We start from the raw sequence: 23432 nt of genomic DNA, 5'->3' as shown, positions 1-23432 counted from the left end.
TTTGAATAAAATAAGAATGAGAGACTGCTCCTCTTCAGAGCCTCAGCCTTCCAGAGTAAGAGTGAGACAGAGAGAGAGAGAGAGAGAGAGAGAGAGAGAGAGAGAGAGAGAGAGAGAGAGAGAGAGATCTGATGCTCACTGCCAGAATGGCCCTAGGATTTTTGGAATAATTACCAGTGATTTTAATTCCCATTTTGTCACCACAAGAGGAGCTTTGCTCAACATAGCAGTTGATCTAAGATCATTTCTTCCTCAAGCTCTTCCCCCCACCAGGGCACATAGATAACCCCTCTAAAATTTACTTATACATATATAAATCTCAACTGGCCCACTCCATCTAAATGTGCAATGTGTCCCAAGTTAATTTGTCATCCTTGTTCTTGATCTTCTCATATCATCTCAGTATACAAGGCAGAGTCTCTATCAGCTAACAGAACCTACATTGAACTTTACTTTTGCTCAGGTACTCTAAGATAACACAGGTTTCAAATATTCAGCCTAACTCTTCATAGGACTAAGTGCTAAACTGAATTTGGAGACTATAAATTTGTAAAACCTACCATCATATAGAACTATGGGATTTTTTTTTCAATTTTTCTTGGTTCAAAGAACACAGACTCTAGGTTATTTGTTTTGTCTTTGAATTTTTTTTTTTTGAGGCAGTATTATGCTATGTTGTGGAGCTGGTCACAAACCCTGGGGTCAAGTTATTCTTCTGCTCCAACCTCCTGAGTAGCTGTGACTACAGGTATGCACTAGCAAACCTGGCTCAGATTTGGATATTTGATCATGGGTTTTATGTATTTTATGATATAATGTGTAAATCAAATAATCTGTAAATAAAACAACACTGTAAAATCTAATTGGTACAAAACATAGTGCCCAGAAGTCAATGTCTCTCAAATAAAGCAAAGTAAAAACATGTCTGCACATCAGAAACATTTTTACTTGGTTTATATGTTCAGTAAAAGTTCATATAAAATGACATTTGTTATGATACTGAATTTATCTAGATTTTTGGAGCACTTTACAAATTTTTGTGCATTTCTTTTATTCTCTCTTACATTTTCTGATGATATAAAATATGAAGACTGGGAAAATTTTAAGTGATATTTTTCTGTCTCCATTAATTTTATCACTATATAAAATATTACCACATAAAGAACAAAAGGTCTTTTTCTAGCAATGTATAACATTTAATTTTAAAAATACAAGCAGAAAATAAAAACTTAACAGAAATTAGCAATGTCTTGACCCAAGTCCATTCTGTAAATGAAAAATCGAGGCCAAGAGAGCAGCCAGTGACCCAAACAGAACATAGTCAGCCAGAGTTTTATTTGCTATTTTCATGTCAATCATATACAATTAACTACAGGCAAAGTAAAAATTTGGGATACTCATTTTACATCTTTGTCATTTCAAAGCTTGTATGTGAACTTTGTATTCATTTTGAAAGATCAAAATAGTGATCCAAGCCATCTGCATATTCTATTTTTTTAAGTATTAGCAGTGTGTTTGTGGTGTAGCTTTGAGGAACACACATTTCTTGTGATCTTGTTTTAGTATTGAAAGATACAGTAAAACTGAAGGTCTCAACATTTCTTCTCACATTCTCACAATTACAAAAGAATATATAATAAGCATTAAAATATAAATTTAAAATGGGTATGGCTGTTCTTAGTTGTAAACAAAATTGTGTGTGTGTGTGTATGTGTGACTCTCACAATTACAAAAGAATATATAATAAGCATTAAAATATAAATTTAAAATGGGTATGGCTGTTCTTAGTTGTAAACAAAATTGTGTGTGTGTGTGTGTGTGTGTATGTGTGACATCTTTCCTTAATATGACATCCATTCAATGCAGCTATCCTGTTCCATTTGCTTCTGCAAATAGAAAAATATCTTGATTTAATTTAAGATAAATTATCATTGTTATTTATAATGAAACAGAACACTTGAAGCTCTTAACAACATATTTTGTTCTATGATTTCTTGTACAAAGCCAGTAAATCATCACTAATGGAATGTCTTCAAAGAGGAAGCCAGGTCAAAGGGGTAGAACAATTTTTCCTGGATCACATAACTCTGATTCTGAGCACTGAACCAGAGATTAGAAATCCTCACTCTAAATCTTTCTATATCTTTCATGTAAGACTCTTGTGTTTTGGAAGCAAGGGCATTTGACCTCATATGAATCACCAACCCAAGTGCCTAAAACCTGGAAGAAGATAAGGGCTTGCAAAATTTAAATAAATCATAGCCTAGAAAAAAACCCACAGCTTTGTCAAACCATCAAATTCTTGGCATCTCTTTCTTTCCTTTTAAGGATTTTCTTGCTGGAGTTCACATTTAGGTTAAAGATTTGAAAGAGGTTACACTTAAACAACTTTGTTTCTGCTTGAAACATACTGCCAATAGAGTCATTCTAAAAATGCCAATCAAGCAAATGCTAGTCAAAGAATGAAGAATACCCAAATGTGCACAGAATTAATTTGGTTTCAATAAACTGAAGCCAAGGGATAGAAGTAAATTTATGCTCCACCACCCCCAGAGGATGCCCTCCTTTGCATCCTCAAGGCAAAGGAGGGTACTTTGCCTCTGATACTCCGGGCATGTAGGATAAATGGTATACTTTATTGTGAGTGAATTATCTGCTGGAGCATTTCAAATCTGATGCTGAAGTTCTTGGACAAAAATTCCTTATATTCTATGTCACATCAAAATATATGGAAAAAGCCGGGCGTGGTGGCGCACGCTTGTAATCCCTGGGCTTGGGAGGCTGAGACAGGAGGATCTCACAGCTTCGAAAACAGCCTCAGCTACTTATTGAGGCTCTCAGCAACTTAGTGAGACCCTGTTTCCAAATAAAATATAAAATGGGTCTGGGAGTATAGCCCGGAAGTAGAAAGCCTCTGGGTTCCACCCCCAGTACCACAATATATATATACATATATATATATATGGAAAAAATTAACCAACTTCAAGATCATCTTGGGTGTTTGAATACATATCTAACTAGCTAAGCATATGAGCTCTCAAATCCAGAAAACCAATAACTTCAAGAACATATGAGACAAACATTGTTTGTCTCAAAATTTGGCCAAGTATCTATAGGTCTTTTGGCCATATTTATTTGGGTGGCTCTGAGAATAGGATATGCTTAGATATCTTAGATATGACACAACTTATTTCTTTATCTGTGCTAAGCTGCAGGGTATTTGTGTATCATTTCTGCTCTTTGCTGTGTGTTCTTACATACCAAGGGTCTTTTGGGGATATCTGGGCCAGGACTTTTCCTCCAGCCACTTTGATTGAGGATATTTTCTGAGAGAGATTGATCAAAATCTTGAGATGCCTCAAAACAGGCACACTCATTTCTATATACTGTATTCAAAGAAAATCATAGATACAGACAAGATTCAAGAGGAGCAGAATAGGTTCTTTTTCTTTATTGAAAATCTGGAAAGCCACAGGTACAAGCTTGATCTAGTTGCCACTTCCTTTAAGAGTGTACACGTCCCCTAGGAAGTGTATACTCTGAATTCCTTCTCTATCCTTTGTGTTGTACCCCACATTAGCCCATTCTTGGCATCTCTCTCTGGCCACACGCCTGTATGCTTCTTGTATACAAGTGTATCAGCTTTCTGTTACTGAAACAAAAACCTGAGATAATAAACATAAAAAGAGGAAAAATTTAATTGCGTCTCATAGTTTGAAGGCTTTCAGTCCACAGCCAATTGGCACACTGCTTTCAGGCCTGTGGTGAGACCATGCGTACTTATGTGAATCTTTGACACAGCAAAATTACTCACCTCACAGCTAAAATCAAGAGAGGGAGAGAAGGAGAAGGGTCCCATGATCTTTAAGGAATGCCACCAATGACCGAAAGACCTCCCATAGGCCTCACAGGAGCTCCTCCACTTCCCATTCATGCCACCCTGGGGACAGAGCCTTTAATACATGGTTCTTTGGAGGACACTTATCCAAACCAAAGATCGAGTCTAAAACGGCATTCATTTCACAATGGAAAAGCACAGGTACCGTTTTCCTTTAAGGCATTTGCTTTCATTTACAATCTCAAATAGAATCAAATTACCTTCCTTTATGTGTTACATTAACAGATAGCAATATGAATAACCAATATTAAATATGCTTGTTATTCATTTAAACCAACCTCTTATATTTACTTATTTAATTGTTATTGGTACATTGCAATCATACATCACAATGAAGTTCAGAGTGACAGAGACACACCTACACACAGCACTTGGTGAGCTTCCCAGGTCAGGACATTGAGATTGACATTGGTAATTTCGCATAAACACATCCTGTAGATTGGAGTGTTTCCTTTATAAAATCCCCCTCTCCCCGCCAACAAGTCCTGTTTTAACAGAATGGATCCCTTGTAAGTAAAAACAGCCAGCACCGCTGCCTGGATCAACACCAGCCTTCACTTCCCATGGGGGAAACACTTGGAACTGCTTGTCCTCCACACATGTTGTCCATGCCTCTGAAATAGCCCAGACACTGAGATGTTTGACTCTCATGGGTATATTCCAGGTACCCTGTGGACAGTGTGAAACAGCATAAAATTATCCACAAGCATATGTGCTCTTTTACAGAAGAAAATGTCCATAATTTCTACCAAATCCTAAAAAGGAAGAATCTATGACTCAGGCAAGCTAGGAGTACTACATATTTGAGTGAAACTGATAAATAAACCTGAACTCTAAAATGCTAGACCAGAGTAGACTCACTCCCTAAGAGCATTTTTAAAATTTTTCTTACAGGTTAAAGAATGGATATATGACGGAAGCATTTTTGAGGACCAAAGAGAGCTACCTTAATTTACTCAAATTTGCAGAACTAAATTGCACACTTCAAGCTGCTTTTGCAGGTGATATGGAGATCCATTAAACTTAAAAATAGCCCTATTCTGTTCATACTTTACAACAACTTTAATGAGAATTTGTGTGTGTGTGTGTGTGTGTGTGTGTGTGTGTGTGTGTGCCATTGGGGATAGAATCCAGGGGCTTTCTACCTCCGGTCTATACTCCCAGACCTATTTTTTTAATATTTTATTTGGAAACAGGGTCTCACTAAGTTGCTGAGAGGCTCACTAAGTAGCTGAGGCTGGCTTCAAACCTGTGCGATTCTCCTGTCTCAGCCTCCCAAGCATGGAGTTTACAAGCATGCGCCACCATACCCGGCTTTAGTAAGAATTTGATGATGCATAAATGCAACCCCAGACCTTTATTATTTATTAATAATGAATTGATTAATTGGTCCCTGAGATATTTGTACTGGAAAAGGGTGACCTGAACAGGAGTGCACTGAGAAGAGGGATAGAGAAGACCTAGAAAGGGCTGGGATCAGCCTGTCTAGCAGCTGACATCATTTCCTCTCTGTCCTGTCCCTACGGCGTTCCCGGGTTTCGGCTCCACTTGTCGCATCCCTAAGGCTCCGGCAGAGCCCCAGGAAAGAAGACACAAACGCTGAGTCTGTTGATGATGCTTCCTCTTTAATGCTTCTTCCTTCAATGCGCACGGCAGGCAAATATATATCAACATCATAACCCATCCCTCATCATCCCACCAATCCCAAGCTTCCCACAGCTAGGGCATGCACATTTCTAACCCTCTCATAGGCGGGCTGGTGGGAGCACGAGGCGCTGTGTCACTGATCATCCGTAGGGCGCCTGATAGGGCACACTGTGCAGGCTCAGGGCACCGCCAGCCTCGTGAGCCTTGTGACTTGGCAACATACCTAGGCACCATCTTGAGCCACCGCCCCATCCCTGTCTAGCCGAGCGGGCCCTGACACTTCTCCATACAGAAAAGCTGGGCAATGACCTGCACCATCCATATTCTTTGTAATCAGGTGTGACCACAGTCCTGCTGTGTCTTGAATTAGTTGTATCTTGACAGAATGGAGAAGCTGGAATTTTAAGAGAACTTTATTAACTTTGACAAGGACAGATTTTTGGGGGGTGGGAGTTGGAGTGAAGGGAGATCAGGGCAGATACGGTGTTGTCCTTTCCTGCTTTGGGAAAACAGAAAATATAGTCAGGGAAGAAACACTTTTTGTTGATTAAAATGTTAAGAGAGGGAGTGAAGTGTCCTACAATTAGTCTTAAAACCTGCACAGTTATAATCATGTAGGTCTTACAAAATGTCACTCACTTGTGATCCATCAGTGTTTAATTTCATTTTTAGTTTATCTATCAAAGCTCAGGAAGAAGAAATTTTAGCTTACTCAAATATGTCTGTGAAGCATCTTTTTGCAGGAAATCAGTGGTCTTGTCATTTCTGGACTTAACCCAACAGTAGAGTGACTTGTAGCCAGGCATGGTGGCACATTCCTGAAATCCCAGTACTTGAGAGGATGAGACAGGAGAATTGAAGGTTCAAAGACAACCTCAGCAATATAGAGATAAATCTAGTGAGATCCTGTTTCAGAACAAAAATGTTAAAAGACTGGGTCATAGCTCAAAGGCAGAATGACCCTGGGTTCAATTCCCAGTAACATAAAGATAAATGAACAAAATAAAAAGTCTTGTAAACATCAATTCCTTCTCCTTATTCCATTACATAATGTCACAAAGCCAGTCAATTTTACTTCTCAAACAGTCCCCAAACTGATTGGCTTGGCCTCAGTGTCTTCATGTACAGCCACAGTCACTGCCTCTCCTGATTGGCTTGGCCTCAGTGTCTTCATGTACAGCCACAGTCACTGCCTCTCTTTTTTACTGATCCCATCATTTTCCTTCCTGTGAACAGAGAGTCTTTATCTTCTCTTAAATATTTTAAAGTCATTTCTACGTTAATGCAATCATGGTAGACTTTCAAGTAAGACACAAAAGTAATAATTTTTAAAGGGGTCAAATGTATTTTCTTCATTATAGCTAAGAAACAAAAACAATAACAAAACAAGGCAACTGAAAAGAATTCAGTGCAATTCAATCTTTAAGCTGAGTCTCCACTGATATTATAAGAAGCCTGTTAACATATTTCTTGAGCCTTTTTTTCGTGTGTGGGTCTGGGAATGGTACCTAGGGGCATTCAACCTCCAAGCTACACCCCCTGCCCTATTTTTATTCTTTATTTTGAAACAGGGTCTCACTAAGTTATGGAGGGCCTCACTAAGTAGCTGAGGCTGTCGATGAACCATGATCCTATGGTCTCAATCTCCCGAATGCTGAGATTAAAAGAGTGTACCACCACGGCCGGCTCTAAGAACCTTTTTTTAAAAAATAAATTTTGTGAATTTTTTCATGTAGAAGTAAAATATCAAAAAGAGTATATGAGGATAGTTAATCCTAAAATAGAAGGACAAGTACTTACTATATAAAGCACATACATACAGGAAAGTTCATTGTAAAAGGAGAAAAATATGGCTCAGGGAAGAACTTATAATACCTTCCCAAAGTGTCCATTGGTAAATTTTGAAGAAATATTTCAACACATAGATGTTTGGATACAAAAACACCTCTATTCTCACACAGTAACTTTTTAAATTCTCAAAAGCGGAGGACACTCTATTAGGACTACAGGTGAGATGCTTTAACTAATATAATCAAATTTTGCCAGGAAAACATTTTTTAAATGCTGAAATCAAGATATAGAGAAAAAAAAAAAAACATGCCCTGTAGTCTTTAACTGGGATATGTGTGAATCTCTGGGGTTATTTTGTGTTTCTGTGTGTATTTTTATGCACTTTTTCCCTATGAAAGAGAAATTGCCTGTCAGCCAGTATTTACATCTCGTTTTGGATCTATCAACAACAGCTAATCTTTTTACATTTCTGTCCTTGAAAATATCCTTTCAGCCCCAGCATCCTTTTCAAAGTCATCTTGTAATTTGTAGCTTGAATGCAGAAGTGCAGTTTACCCTTGAGACAACATTTAGAGCCATTTCTTAAATTAGGACATGAGTCAGAAGCCAACAGAGCCATTCCATGATTCTACAGTACACAAGTCAATTTTGGGCATCAGACCAGCAAGACAAACTTTCTTCAATAATGAGAAACCATAATTCTTCTAAAGTCCCATCAAAGTGAAAACAAAAAGGGCTCAAATCTCTAAAATTCTTATTACATTTATAGGCATCAATGGATTCGGTTATGACACTGTACAAGGAACTTTTAATATTTATCCAAACATTTCCAATAATTAAATCATATTTTGTCCATGTTGCCTGACACTTGCTGGCACCAGCAGCGTGCTCATCTCCACAGAGGGCTGAGGAAATCAAGGGTAATGATCTCCTACCACTAATCCATAGGAAGCTGGAGATTTTACTGTAATGTATTATAGGAGGTAAATTGCAGATTTGCCATCGCTGAACAAACAACTTAAAACGATAGACCGGAACCAAAGGAATGAAATTAGAGAGAAATGCATGATTGACTACATCACCCCAAATTTAGGCCACAGAAACTTCACAGTGAGGAAAATGGTCTAAGAGTGGAGCTCATGACAACGAGCAAGAACTCTTCTATTGTAGTCTTAAAATAAATTACTGTAATGAAGAAGCTCTCAAAACAGCAAGTGCTATTTCAGGTTTTATTAACATATATGTTGGTTTAAAATAAATGACAGTTCCATGTATCACTGAGAGCCCACCTGCTAAGTGGGCTGTTCTTTGGACGGAGACTATGCCAATTTGGAAAGTTCCCTTATGGGGAATGGTGAAAGGATCCAAGTGTGCTGAATAAGCACGAGTGTATTTAACAAAAATAAAGGACCACTTTCTCAAATGTTTGCAGCACAGTCATCTGTGCTTCAAAGAAGCAAGGGCCTGGAGGTCGAATGACAGCCTGCTGTATTTTGCATCTGGAATGTTTTCTCTGACATTCACCTGTTAAAGGCTTAGTTCTCTGATGGACACTGTTTGGGAGGTGGTGGGAACTTTAAGAAATGGGACCTTTCAGGGTATGCCCTCAGAGGCCACTAGGGGACCTCTCTCTCTCTCTCTCTCTCTCTCTCTCTCTCTCTCTCTCTCTCTCTCTCTCTCTCTCTCTCCCTCCCTCCCTCCCTCCCTCCCTCCCTCCCTCCCTTCTCTCCCTCTCCCTCTCCCTCTCTTCCTTTTTCTCCCTCCCTCCCTCCCTCCCTCTCCCTCCCTCCCTCCCTCCCTCTCCCTCCCTCCCTCCCTCTCCCTCTCCCTCTCTTCCTTTTTCTCCCTCCCTCCCTCCCTCTCCCTCTCCCTCCCTCCCTCCCTCCCTCTCCCTCTCCCTCTCTTCCTTTTTCTCCCTCCCTCCCTCCCTCTCCCTCTTTCTCCCTCCCTCCCTCCCTCTCCCTCCCTCCCTCCCTCCCTCCCTCCCTCTCCCTCCCTCCTTCCCTCCCTCTCCCTTTCCCTCTCTTCCTTTTTCTCCCTCTCTCCCTCTTTCTCCCTTGCTCTCTGGACATGAGATGGGTAGCTCTGCTTCACCAAGTAGTCTCCATCACAATGTGCAACCACAGGTTCCAAACATCAGGGGCAACTGATGGAATTGAAACCTCTCAAACCACATAAAGCCTTTTTTCTAGATAAGGTGACCATACAAATATGTGTGAAGCTTCAATGAGTAATACTTACAGTTATCATTTTATGATTATTTTATCATATTTCATTATATAGTTATTGAAGGGTCGGCACAGAAAAGACCCAAGGCCAGCCGTCAGAGATAAGCAAGCAAACAAGCAAGCAAGCAAGTAAGCAAAAGCTTTATTAAGACAGCCCAGCTCCCTTTTATATCAGGCAGCTGGGAGGAGGGGGCTTCCGCTCACAGCGGAAGATCGCACAAAGTACCGGGCGTTTATTGATTGGATGGTTCATACCCCAGTGAGGGTGTTATCAGGGGACTGGTTGTTGGGCATCCCGTGGCCCCCTTTGGCTGGCTATGAGGTAATCAGCACAATCCGGAAGAGAAGCCAGAGAGGCACCATCTTTGGCATGACTGGGCTGCTTATCCTAACAGTTATAGTTATCTCCCTTATTTCTTTCCTTTCTTTATTTTTTCTCTCTTTCCTTTCTTTGTGTCAGGATGAAGAAACACTGCCCTTTACTTTTCTGTAGATGATCTGTGTAGAAAACAGAATTAGACACACTTGTTTTTAGAAAAACATGACATCTAGCAGTGTTGAAGATGTATATATATATATATATATATATATATACATATTGTATATTATATATGTATGTATAAATTACATATAATATATATCTTCATATATCTTCATGTAATTCAATTTTATATTTTAAACTGTAAGCTAATTGTGCTAATTGTTCTCATACACATTTTATAACTAAAACTGGAATGGAGTACTATTTCTGCTTTCACTAGGCTAGAAAGTATTGTTTATTCTTTCATCACTGAAAGAAAAGCTGAGTGTCTGCGTTTCTAGCTGTCAGCACCCTCAGCTGCAGAGGTTGATTACCCTACTAATCACATGCCAAGCAAAGACCTTAGATCACCATCTGCCAGAGCACAGCCCGAGGTCCACAGCCTTCTCTCTGTCAGCTTGAGTACTGAAACAACCCCATGACAGTGACTCAAAAATGAAATTCATCATAAAAGTGAGAAACTGCTCTCAGAGAAGTTGCCACATGAAATAGTAAATGCTCTTGCAAATAGGTTAGATAAATCTTCCATTATTTAGAAAGCATAGAAACTAACAAATGGGTTTTTCAAGGAATCTGACAGTCATTCTAATATGTTTATTTTCAGCCTCGCATTTGCAAGGCTGAAAATAAAAATTTATAATTTTGGTGCAAGTTCTTCGCAGGAGAAACTAAACACAAACAATTACAAGTAATTTAGAAAAGTTTATCATAGAATCTGTTTCTCTATCTTCTATACATATTCAAAGCAATGGGAAAGCTAGCAAGAGAGAGTTTGCCCATAAAGGCTTTCCAAAGAATGTAAAGACATGTCAATAAGGGTTACTTACAAATTAAATTTAATACTTGAAGGTATCTTAAAACTATTCACTTCCTTATTATTTTACATATGAAACTAAAGAGGAGAATAAAACAGAGATATTTAATTCACACACAGAGGAACCAAAAATAAATAAGATCTGGCGATTTTGTTCATAGTTCTTTCTCCCCAACAAATGTTCTACCCTATAATCAGTCACCAAAGGCCTAAGACCAGGTTAACCATATGCTGGTTTCGGGAGCCATGCAAAGACACATTTTCACGAAAACAGCTAACATCACAGGAGAGAAGCTCCCAATGTTAAAATACGATGCTGAATTTTTCTATTTCAGTTGCATCAACAACAATAGCTAAATTATGAGGCCATGGTCACGTTTCACCAGTTTATAAAGACTGTGTTTAATATCATAGAACTTTTATTTTACTTTTTATAGCTCACACCACTGTATATTGGGTGGTTCCCTCCTCCTACTGTTTCTTTTGTGTTTCAAAAATTATTTGTTTCTCTTACATTTATTAGTCATAGGATACACTTGGGGTCTAATTATGAGTCAATGTGTAGATTTGCTTTTTTATTTACTGATATTGTTATCATATAATTTCATTGAAAAGTTATCCTAAGTACTCAGTAGTGTCACGACTGACTTTTTTAACTCAGCCTGAAATGCTTCCTGCAGAGTTTTTGAATGCTTTCATTTACTGAACACTGTCCACAGGACGTGAAGACTATTCAGTTTTAGCTTTTGCCTTTCTGTTCTTCATATTAGATGATTTCCAGGGCTCTATCTACACATCCACTGGCTTTCTTCTTATGCTCTCTTCAATCTGATGTTAATCTCACCTTGTGGTAGTTATGATATATAGGTTACCTCAGTGCCAGATTTTTTTAATGGATCTATTTTATTTTACTTTTAAAAATAATTTTATTGGTGCATTGCAATTATACAAAATAGTAATATATTTATATGTGTGCACATTACCCAGTGTTTCCCTCTGGATCCTGCCCTGCTCCTCCCTCCCTCCCTGTAAATGGAAGTGAGATGAGTAGTGAGACCTTTATATATGAAAATAACATGCTTGATTTCTTTCTTTCCTCAAACTTGCTTTCTACTCCCCTTTCCCTCCTCATCCTTTTCCACTAGCCTACTAGTTTCTTCTTTTTTATTTGCAATCCTTTTTCTAGTTTCTTTTTAGCTTCCACATAGGAGAGAAAACATACGACCCCTGACTTCCTGAAACTGACTATTCTCACTTACCATAATATTCTATAGTTCCGTGCACTTTCTTACAAATAACATATTATTTGCTCTTTATGGCTCAATAAAACTCCACTGTGTGTGTATACCACATTTCTTTATCCATTCATCTGTTGACTGACACCTGGGTTGGGCTCCACAATTTGGCTATTGTGAATTGTGCTGCTATAAACATGGATAAGCAAGTATCACTATAGTACTCTAATTCTTTTGGAAATATATGGAGGAGGAGTGAAATTAGCTGGGTCATATGGTGGTTGTATTCCTAGTCCTTACTTCATCTTCTGACTGTAGGTCTCATTCTTCTGACTGTTCATAATATAGGTGTGTGTGAGAGAGAGAGAGCTATATTATATAGTATAATTATATAATTTGATAGGAAATTGAAATAATATATAAATATATTTTATGTAATGGATATTTTAAATACCATGCTGTAGAGATTAGAAATCTATTTTATTCCTCAGGTGAATGTTGATTTCATTCATTATTTTATATGTTATAGAAGGTGATTAATTTTTTGGAGTCAAGGAAATAGATGAGTATAGGTTATATATGAGATCTTTTCTGGGATTTCCCTTCTCAATCTTCAGCCACCTTTTGGCATTCCTGAACTCAACCTTCTGAAAACTAAAGCCACCACATGTCATATGAGTTCAGGATCCATCAAGTAAAGTGCTCTGTAAACAAAAACAAAAACAAAGCAAACTCATATTTTTCTAAGGGCTGAACCCTCTACTCCAGATTTTATTTGCTTCTAGCCCCTCTCTAGCACTTGCACATAGTTTTCATTTTAAATGCATGTTTTATCAATGGCTTACAATTATTAATTTCAAGGGATTAATATTATACAATCTACTTACAATTAAGAGTTCTTGGATTTTATGTGATAACTTTAAACTAGAAAATTAAATGCATAATAAACTAATACTTAACAAAATTTTAAGGTATTTATTTCAAGATGTATAAAAAGATTGAGCCTGTCCTTTTTAATACATGCAGCTAATTTTTATTGCCCTCAGTGAAGCAGGTTAACTCTAAGCATTAGAGTTAACCTTACAAGACTAGAATTCCTTGAGTAAAAAGAAATTTTCATTTTATATAAGGAACAAAATTACTATAAACAAATCCTCTATTTCTTAAAACAAAATCACAAAACAAGAGGAAATTGAAATATTACCAAATTGCAAGCAGGAATTCTCAGGCATTGCTTATAGACTGTAAACTGCTAGCCTTTCTGAAGGTAAAGTATGGCAGTATTTCATCAAATTAAAAATACTTGGTACCCAGTGGTTCTGCCAACTCAGATGTTAGAAAAGAGCAGAGGGATTTGTTATCACAGTGGTTGCTGACTATGGTAGTGACAAGATGGAGACTCATTAAGAATACATGAGTAGTGGTAAGGTAGTGGGCTACTGGAGGTAATCAAAGTGGTGCTTGTTATTAAATAAATTAAGGAAAATGTGGTGGATACAGTGATCCTTTGGTATCTTAGTTCTAAGACTATAAATACAAAAATTTGGGAATGCTCAAAAAACTTGTATAAAATGGTATATATTTGCATATATTTGACATAAATCATTCTATAATCTTTAAATCATTTCTAGATTATTTATAATACCTAATACAATGTTAGTGTTGTATGAGTCATTATACTACATGGATTAAGAGAGATCTACGGACAAAAATGCATTACATGCTCTACATCTTTGGCCATCAAAGATATACAAATCAAAACTACCCTGAAATTTTACCTAACTCCAACTAGAATGGCAATCATTCAAAACACAAACAACAACAAATGCTAGTGAAGATGTGGAAAAGTGGGAACTCTAAAACATTGTTGGTGAGATTGCAAATTAGTGCAACCACTTTGGAAAACAGTATGGAGAATCCTCAGAAGAATGGGAATGAACTTACCATTTGATCCAGCAATACCACTTCTTGGTATCTACCCAAAAGAAAGAAAACCAAACTACCAAACTAATGCAGGTGTATCTATTTTCATAGCTGCACAATTCAACCATTGCCAAAATATGGAACCAGCCAAGATGTCCACCAACAGATGAGTGGATTACAAAACTGTGGGATATATACACAATGGAATTTTACTCAGCCATAAAGAAAAACACAATTACATCATTTACAGGGAAATAGATGGAACTGGAGGATATTATACTAAGTGAGATTAGTCAGTCACAAAAAATAAGAAATTGGATGCTTTCCTTAAAGCTATGGAGAAATGGGTAACAGGAGGAACTCTAGATGAAGAAGAAGATCCTATGGAGGATCAAATAAGGTGACCTAACTGAGGAAATGGGAGAGAGGAAGAGGGGAACTCTCTAAAGCACATGATGTACTTAAACAAACATATCAAAGTCAATCACTAAGCCAAGCATGGGAAGGACGGATGGGGAGAAAATGGGGTAGGGATTGGGTATGGGCTAATTGGATGATGTGTGCATGTATGTCTCCACAAGTCTTTTATCCCATTAAGATGTATGACTACAATGAACCAATAAAAAAATTATAAAAAGGTCTTACTTGTTGATTACCTCTTAATACCCTCTTAATGCTTGCAACTTCTATAAACATGTATATATTTGTTGAATAAACCATAGAATGCCTTTCTCTCTAGGTTTTGTGAATAGTACCCTCATAGTATGTTTCTCTATCTCTTGCATTTCCTGAAAACTCTTTCCATAGTATTCTATTTTATTCAATTCAAATTTTTAACAATTTTCTATGAGTTTCATTGAATCATTATTCTGTATCATGAATATTCAAGGAAATCACAGCTTTTTATTCGTATAACTTTTTTGAAAACATGCTGCATAACAAAGATAATTTGAAATATATCAAATTGTGACAAATATATATATTCTTTTATTTTTGGTGATACTGGGGATGGAACCCAGGGGCCTTCTACCTCCGGGCTACACTCCCAGACCTATTTTATATTTTATTTGGAAACAGGGTCTCTGAAGCCAGCTGAGGCTGGCTTCAAACCTGTGTGATCCTCCTATCTCAGCCTCCCAAGCACAGGGATTACAAGCATGTGCCACCATGCCCGGCTTGACATTCATATATTTTTTTTTTACATTGTAAATGGATTTTTTTATTGTTTGTGTTTTTTATTTATTTTTATTTTTTTAAATTTTATTGGTGCATTGTAATCATATATCACATTGGAATACAAGACTTGAGAGGATATACAAGCACACATCATCCAATTATTCCTCATCCAGCCCCCATCTCATTCCCTCCTGCTCCCTTGATCCCATGCTTGTTTGATGATTAACTTTGATACGTTTGTTTATGTACCTCCTGCGTTTTAAAGAGGCTACATCCTCCCCTATTCCATACCCTCTGATTGGTCACCTTAGTTTCTTCACTATAGGGCCCTTTCTATAGCTCGACCTCTTCCTGTTGCCCCTTTCCTCCTATTTTTTGCTCATTAGGGGAAGCATTTGATTTTTATTTTCTGCAATATTTCTCTGTGCATGCTGTGTTGCAAGTATCGATCCCACTCTTGACGGCCCCAGTTGTGGCCTGGCTACCCGGTGGACTGATCCAGACCTCGCTGGCTCAAGCAGCAGCCTTGCCTCATGGGAAGCCCCAATTCTGGTCTCGCTGGCCCTGACACCAGCCTAACCCCTCAGTTGGCTCCGATCCCGACCTCGGAGGCCCCAGTAGCGGCCTTGCCTCACGGCAGGCTCCGATGCCGGCCATTGGCCCCAGCACAGGCCTAACCCCTCGGCAGTCTCCAATCCCGGCCTCGGAGGACCCAACATAGGACTTGCCTCACAGCAGGCTCCGATCCCAGCCACGATGGCCCCGGCACCAGGCTAACCCCTCGGCAGGCTCTGACCCCGGCCTCGGAGGCCCCAGCACCAGCCTTGCCTCATGGCAGACTCAGATCCCGGCCTTGCTGGCCCCAGAACTGGCCTAACCCCTCGGCAGGCTCCAATCCCGGCCTCGGAGGCTCCAGCACCGGACTTGCCTCATGGCAGGCTCCAATCCCAGCTTTGCTGTGTCTGTCACCAGCCTCACCCCTTGGCAGGCTCCAATCCGAGCACCCTCTTCGCCCAACCAATTTTCCCATGTTTTCAAGGTTGCGTGGTAGTAACATTCTGCCTCTAGGTTTATTATTCCAAAGGTTCCAGGTGTAATGCATCAGATCTCTGCCTTCCCTGAGTACTGGCCACTGCCATTTCCACTGCCTCCACCATTTCAAAACTTTCCCAAGCTCTTTTTCCACTCTGAATGTTGTCCAGTGTTCCTAAGCATGCGTGACGGTAGCATTCGACATTTGGTGTAATTTCTCCAAAAAAAAAATAAGCTTGGTAGGATCAAATTTCTGCTTCTCCTTAATACAAGACTCCACCACCATTGCGGAGACCGCTTTCAACACTGCCTTTCTCCTTGGTCTCTGCTAAACTCTCTCCTTACAGGTGATGTCCAAGATTTTTAACAATGTAGAGAAACAGCAGTCCTCCTTCACAGGGAATTTTTCCATAAGTTCCAGTTCATTTGGATAAGTTTTGTCTGTATCTCCAGTATCCTGGCATCCACCACGGACTTCTTAACCCCTCTCCGATATTTTTCTTTTTTCTTTTTCTTCAGTAAGTGTGGTTTGAGGAGGTAGTGGGATCAGGCACTCAGTAGCACTGTGACCCGGCCCGGTTTCCCCATGGGTCCATCGTGCTCCGCACTACTCCGACTGGGGCCCAGAGTCCTGCAACCCGGCCCCGGCTATTCCGGGGTTCTGGCGTGCCCTGTGTGACCCCTGCCCGGGACCCAGAGTCTTACTGGGTCCGGTTTCTGACAATCATATTTTAATTGATATATTTTTATTACTTCAATTATAGTGCTTCACTTGCAGTGGACCAAGAATATTTTTATGATATTTGTTTAAAACAGAAAAACTTTATAGAAAGAAAGGGCAATAAAAATCTAATATATTACAGTGAAATTTCTAAGAACCTTTATATTCATTTAACCTTTCTAGTGTCAAAGGTGTTAACCCAAAACTAAAATAGGGCCATTGTGTAAAATCAGCTATTGTGTAAAATATTAATGTACTTACAAGTTAAATTCTTATATTCTAAAAACCTACAATATTAAAAAAGTTTAATTTGGCAAGAGATTTCCAGACAGTTTTGTATGATAAATTAATAAATATAAGTTTGTAGAATAGCACATATTTTGCTAAAGCCAGAATTATAAACTATCTCTAATAGAGTGGGACAAACATCACATTTTTGTGTTATTCTAATGGGAATTTGCCCAGAACAAGAGAAAGAATGATTTTGTGATAACAAAAGTATAGTCTCTGCCAACAAAGATAGAGATCAGCAAATATGATATCAACAAATATGATAGAGATCAGCCCAGTGGTAAGTTCTGTTTGGGAAGCACTGACATTGGCACTGAGAAGATGTATATCTACCTGCATATAACACATATAATGTTCATATAACACACACATATAATTACTATTTACTTCTTTGCTGTAAGACAAATTTGCAAAGAAGATATTCTTTGTAATAAATCTACTAAATTATGAATTATGTGGTTCGATGCCTTGTTTCATATTCATGCTGAAAGTCATTTAAATCTCTGGTACATATGATTTTAATGACATTTCAATACGTTAGTAGTCTAAGATGTTGAACTGCAGACGTGTTTTCACCCAGGCATGCTTTGGCTTAACAAAATGATGCTTGGCCCATAAACTCTTCTATGTACCAGGACACAAACATGCAGCAGACTAAGCATTCTCACCAACTTGTTCTCAGACATTTTTATTATATATATTTTTTGGTGGTACTGGTGTTCCTGGAAGCCCTTCTACCTCTGGCTACACTCCCAGACCTATTTTATATTTTTTCATTTGGAAACAGGGTCTCTTAAGCCAGCGAGGCTGGCTCTGAACCTGCACAATCCTCCTGTCTCCGCCTCCCAAGCACAGGGATTACAAGCATGCACCACCACGTCCAGCACTCTACTATATGTTATATAATTACAAACACTTCCATAATGTAATTATTTTGTTTGCCACTCTTGATGTTGTTATTGACTATTTTTTAAAAGAAATGTTCTGGGCCATGTGGGATGGCACATAACTTATTTCAGCATTTCGGAGACTGAGACAGGTGGAGCATTGGTTTGAGGCAAGCCTCAAAAACTTAGAGTGACTATTTCAAAACAAAAAATAGAAAGGGTTGGGATGTAACTCAGAGGTAGAACATTCCTGATTTTAATCCTTTGTACCACCAAATTTAAAAAAAAAAAGAAGGGGCCCCTGGGCCCCCGACCCTGGGCGGGTGGGCAGGCGATGGCGGGGCGCCCCTGGGTGACCCCCCTCTCCACCCGGAGAGATCCCGTGGTCCGGGCCCCTGGCCCCGACCCTGGGCAGGTGGGCAGGTGCTGTCGGGGCACCCCTAGGTGAACCCCTCTCCACCCGGAAGGACCCTGTAAAAAAGGGAAAGAAAAAGAAAAAAGGAAAATATCGGAGAGGGGTCAAGGAGGTGGCGGATGCCAGGATACTGGAGATGCAGACAAAATTTATCCAAATCAAATGAACTGGAATTATTGGAAAAATTCCCCGCTAAGGAGGACTGCTTCTTTTCTACATTGTTAAGAATCTTGGACTTTAGCAGAGACCAAGGAGAAAGGCAGTGCTGAAAGCAGTATCTGCGTTGGTGGTGGAGAATTGTATTCAGGAGAAGCAGAAATCGGAGCCTACCAACCTTATTTATTTATTTATTTATTTTAAGAAATTACACCAAAGGTTGAATGTTACCGTCGCGCATGTTTAGGAAGATTGGACAACATTCAGAGTGGAAAAAGAGCTTGGGAAATATTTGAAATGGTGGAGGCAATGGCAGTGGCCAGTACTCAGGGGAGGCAGAGATCTGATACATTTCACCTGGAACCTTTAAAGTAATGACCCCAGAGGCAGAATGCTACCACCACCACGCACCCTCGATAACGTGGGACAAATAGTTGGGCGAAGAGGGTGCTCGAATTAGAGCCTGCCGAGGGGTGAGGCCAGCGACGGATGCAGCAAAGATGGGATCGGAGCCTGCCGTGAGGCAAGACCAGTGCTGGGGCCTCCGAGGCCGGGATCAGAGCCTGCCGAGGGGTTAGGCCGGTGCCAGGGGCCAACAGCCAGCATCGGAGCCTTCCGTGAGGCAACACCGTTATTGAGGCCACCGAGCCCGGGATCAGAGCCTGCCGAGGGGTTAGGCCGGTGCTGGGGCCAGCGAGGCCGGGATTAAAGCCTGCCACAAGGTAAGGCTGGTGCTGGAGCCTCCGAGGCCGGGATCAGAGCCTGCTGAGGGGTTAGGCTGGTGCCGGGGCCACTGGCCGGCATCGGAGCCTTCCGTGAGGCAAGGCCGCTATTGAGGCCTCTGAGGCCAAGATCAGAGCCTGCTGAGGGGTTAGGCCGGTGCCAGGGCCAACGAGGCCAGGATCGGAGCCTGCCATGAGGCAAGGCTGGTGCTGGAGCCTCCGAGGCCGGGATTGGAGCCTGCCGAGGGGTCAGGTCGGTGCCAGGGACAGCATGGCCGGGATTGGAGCCTGCCATGAGGCAAGGCCGGTGCTGGGGCCTCCAAGGCCAGGATCAGAGCCTGCCGAGGGGTTAGGCTGGTGCTGGGGCCAATGGCCGGCATCGGAGCCTTCCGTGAGGCAAGGCCATTATTGAGACCTCTGAGGCTGGGATCGTTGCCTGCCGAGGGGTTAGGCCAGTGCTGGGGCCAGCAAGGCCGGGATTGGAGCCAGCTGAGGGGTTAGGCCAGTGTCGGGGCCAGCGAGACCAGAACCGGGGCCTCCTATGAGGCAAGGCCGCTGCTTGAGCCAGCGAGGTCTGGATCAGTCCACCGGGTAGCCAGGCCGCAACTGGGGCCGTCAAGAGTGGGATCGATACTTGCAACGCGGCATGCACAGAGAAATATTGCAGAAAATTAAAACCAGATGCTTCTACTAATCAAAAATAACTAGGAGGAAACGGGCAACAGGAAGAGGTCAAGCTATAGAAAGGGCCCTATAGTGAAGCAATTAAGGTGTCCAATCAGAGGGTATGGAATAGGGGAGGATGGAGCCTCTTGAAAAAGCAGGAGGTACATAAACATATGTATCAAAGTTAATCACCAAACAAGCATGGGATTGATGGAGGGGGAGGAAATGGGATGGGGACTGGATGAGGAATAATTGGATAATGTGTGCTTGTATATCCTCTCAAGTCTTATATTCCAATGTGATGTATGATTACAATGTACCAATAAAAATAAATAAAAAAAAGAATGTGCTAGAAAAAATATATTTATATACTGAACAGAAGCAGAAAATTAAAATATCCTGTAATTGTTGTAACTTTTTACCCATATTTTGAGAATACCTAGCATTATTGTCAGATTTTTAATATAAGTATAGATATCAAATCAATAGAAGAAAACAATTTTGGTACAATTACAGTGTTTGGTCATTAATAAAATAGGAATTATGTAAGAGGAAACTACTGATTTTATTCCAAATTTATATGAAAATAAAACTTAATAAAAATATCTTCTTGCAGATTATCTACCCACAGAAGCCTATAATGTAAAATATGTTCACTTTTACTATAGCAAATAATATTTATACTGAAAATGACAGAAACAACCAGGTGAATTAAAATTAATCCTATTTTAATAAGTCTGAACTTTTTTGAGAATCAAGTAGTCTAAAAATTTTGAGCTGCTATTTATTAATCTTGCAGGTCTGTGATGACATGCAAGATTAATCTGCTAGCAGGATGGTTTGTATTCAGGAAGTAGTGCATGAAAGGTGGTCAAAGTGACTGCATAGCTCCATTAGCCTGGAAGGGTATTTTAGTTTGGAGCATGATTTTTAAAAATGACTTTTCCCTGTGTTTTCTCAGTGGCAACTTGATTTCAAAGATGGTATTGAATTCACCACGCCATTTCCTAATTGCAGCACTGTGGGGAAAGCACTTCTCTTCTCTAGATTCAGTTTATTTATGTGAAAGTTTAGGAGTAAATAATTCACTCATATCACTTATGTTTTATGATTTAATAAATGACTACTGGCATGTGGTACAGGCCAGTAATTCTAGTACTCAAGAGACTGAGACAGGAAGATTGCAGTTTCAAGGTCAGCCTAGGCAACTTAGCAAGGCCCTCCATAACTTAGTGAGACTCTATTAAAAAAAAAAAAAAGTTAGGGCTGGCCATATACCTCAGAGCACAGAATGCCCCTGAATTAAATCTCTAGTAAAAAACACAAAGACAAAAACAAAACAAAAAACAAATGATTACTGGGTCAAGAGAATCAATCTTCCTTTCTTTCTCTCTTTCTTTCTTTCTTTCTTTCTTTCTTTCTTTCTTTCTTTCTTTCTTTCTTCCTTGTTTGCTTTCTGTGGTATTTAGGGATGGAACCCAGGGCTTTGTACTTGCTAGGGAAATTCTTTATCACTGAATCATATCACAAGCTTCTTTCTCTTATCTGTAAAAATAATTTCTCTGAGGCTATGAGAAATAATTAAAACATTCTCATTAGTGACACTCATATATTGAACATTTTATTTTGCAAAGTATTGTCCTGGTTGTCTCTAAGGATATAGATACAAATCTGAAAATACATTTTGTCATATATTGCTATTAATTAGGACAAAACTATTGTAAGATTAATTATAGACATGTAAAGTTTACTAAAATTTTTATTTCCAAAATAGTTGTTATTATAAGACAAGGTATATTTAAAACTCATAATTTTAATATAAGAAGAATAATAACCTTGTTTAAATAGAACATCTTGCAAAAATAGATGGGGAGTTTTGAAATTGCTACAAATAAATGTCAACTGTCTTTGCAGTCTCACTTTGATAATGATTTTTACATATTACTTTTGCTTTTAGTCATTTTACAAATAAAAAAGCAAATTATAAGGCATAAAATTAAAATAAACCAAGGATACCTAAAACAATTTTCCCAAAATAAACAAATGTTCACCATCTTAACTCTTAAGCTTCGAATATTAATTTATGGTATAATATTAGTTTTTCTTAGTTATGTGCCAGTATTGGGTACTAATTTCAAAATGTATTGGAAAATTGCTTTGGTATTAATCTCAAATGTAAAAAGTAGTCAGAGCTTGTGTGCACTGCAGACACTCTGGCCGGAAGGAGGAGGCAGCTGTTACTCTGCAGAGTTGGGGGCACCTAAAGTGATTAGCAAGAACACGAAAGAGTTGTAGCCCAGAGCCTTCATATTTTAAAGACAAGTTTACATAGTAAATAACTCCTGGCAGATAGGCTAAACCTCTCCAAGGACCAGGAGGAGGGTACAGACCTTCTTCTAAGAAGGCAGATACCATGGGATCTCTGACTTTGTTCCCATTTACACCTACAGAAAGAAGGTTTTTGATCAAACAGGGGTAAGATAAGTAAATCCTCATAATCATATCAAAAGACTTGTACAAGAGACAATGGGTAGTTCTACACCTAGTCAGGTCTGGAGGACTACTGTAAGCAAAGAAGGGTGATAATAATATTTTTAAAAACTGTTTGAAGACAGGTGTGGTGGTGCATGCTTGTAATCCCAGCATTCAGGAGGCTGAGACTGGAGGATCAAGGTTCGCAGACAGCCTCAGCTACTTAGTGAGACTCTTTGCAACTCAGTGAGACCCTGTTTCAAAATAAAGAATAAAAAATAGGGGTGGGGGTGTAGCTCAGAGGTAGAATGCCCCTGTGTTCCATCCCCAGATCCGCAAAAACTAAACAAAACAAAAAAACCTTTTGGTTTTCAAAAAATTCTGTGTCCTATTTTCAAGGCACTCCACTATGCCACACACTAATGTAGTGCTTTATAATATTCCGTTCCTTCTTTCTACTTTTGCAATAATAAAAATTACTTTAGCTTCCAGCATAGTTTTGGCTATTCTTTTCTAACATAGCTAAGAACAAGAACCCGTGGCTCCATCTCACACAATTATACTTTGATTGCTATAGCAAAGATGAAAAGCTATGAAAATTGTTTCCTTGTGATATGTCAAAGACAGTCAATGTAATTGGACTCAGAAGGATTGATGCCCTCATGTATTAAAAGATCAATGTATTTATCTGATTTACTTTTGCCTTCTACAGGGCTGCTGTACCTCATCAGATCACTTAGCTTCTATGAGGATAGAAATATTTGGGGGGCACATTTTTATAAATGTATCACTAAATATTAGCAACTAATGCTTGAAA

Source organism: Muscardinus avellanarius, assembly GCF_963383645.1.
Source record: "Muscardinus avellanarius genome assembly, chromosome: 6".
NCBI lineage: Eukaryota > Metazoa > Chordata > Mammalia > Rodentia > Gliridae > Muscardinus > Muscardinus avellanarius.
This window is presented reverse-complemented; position numbering follows the sequence as displayed.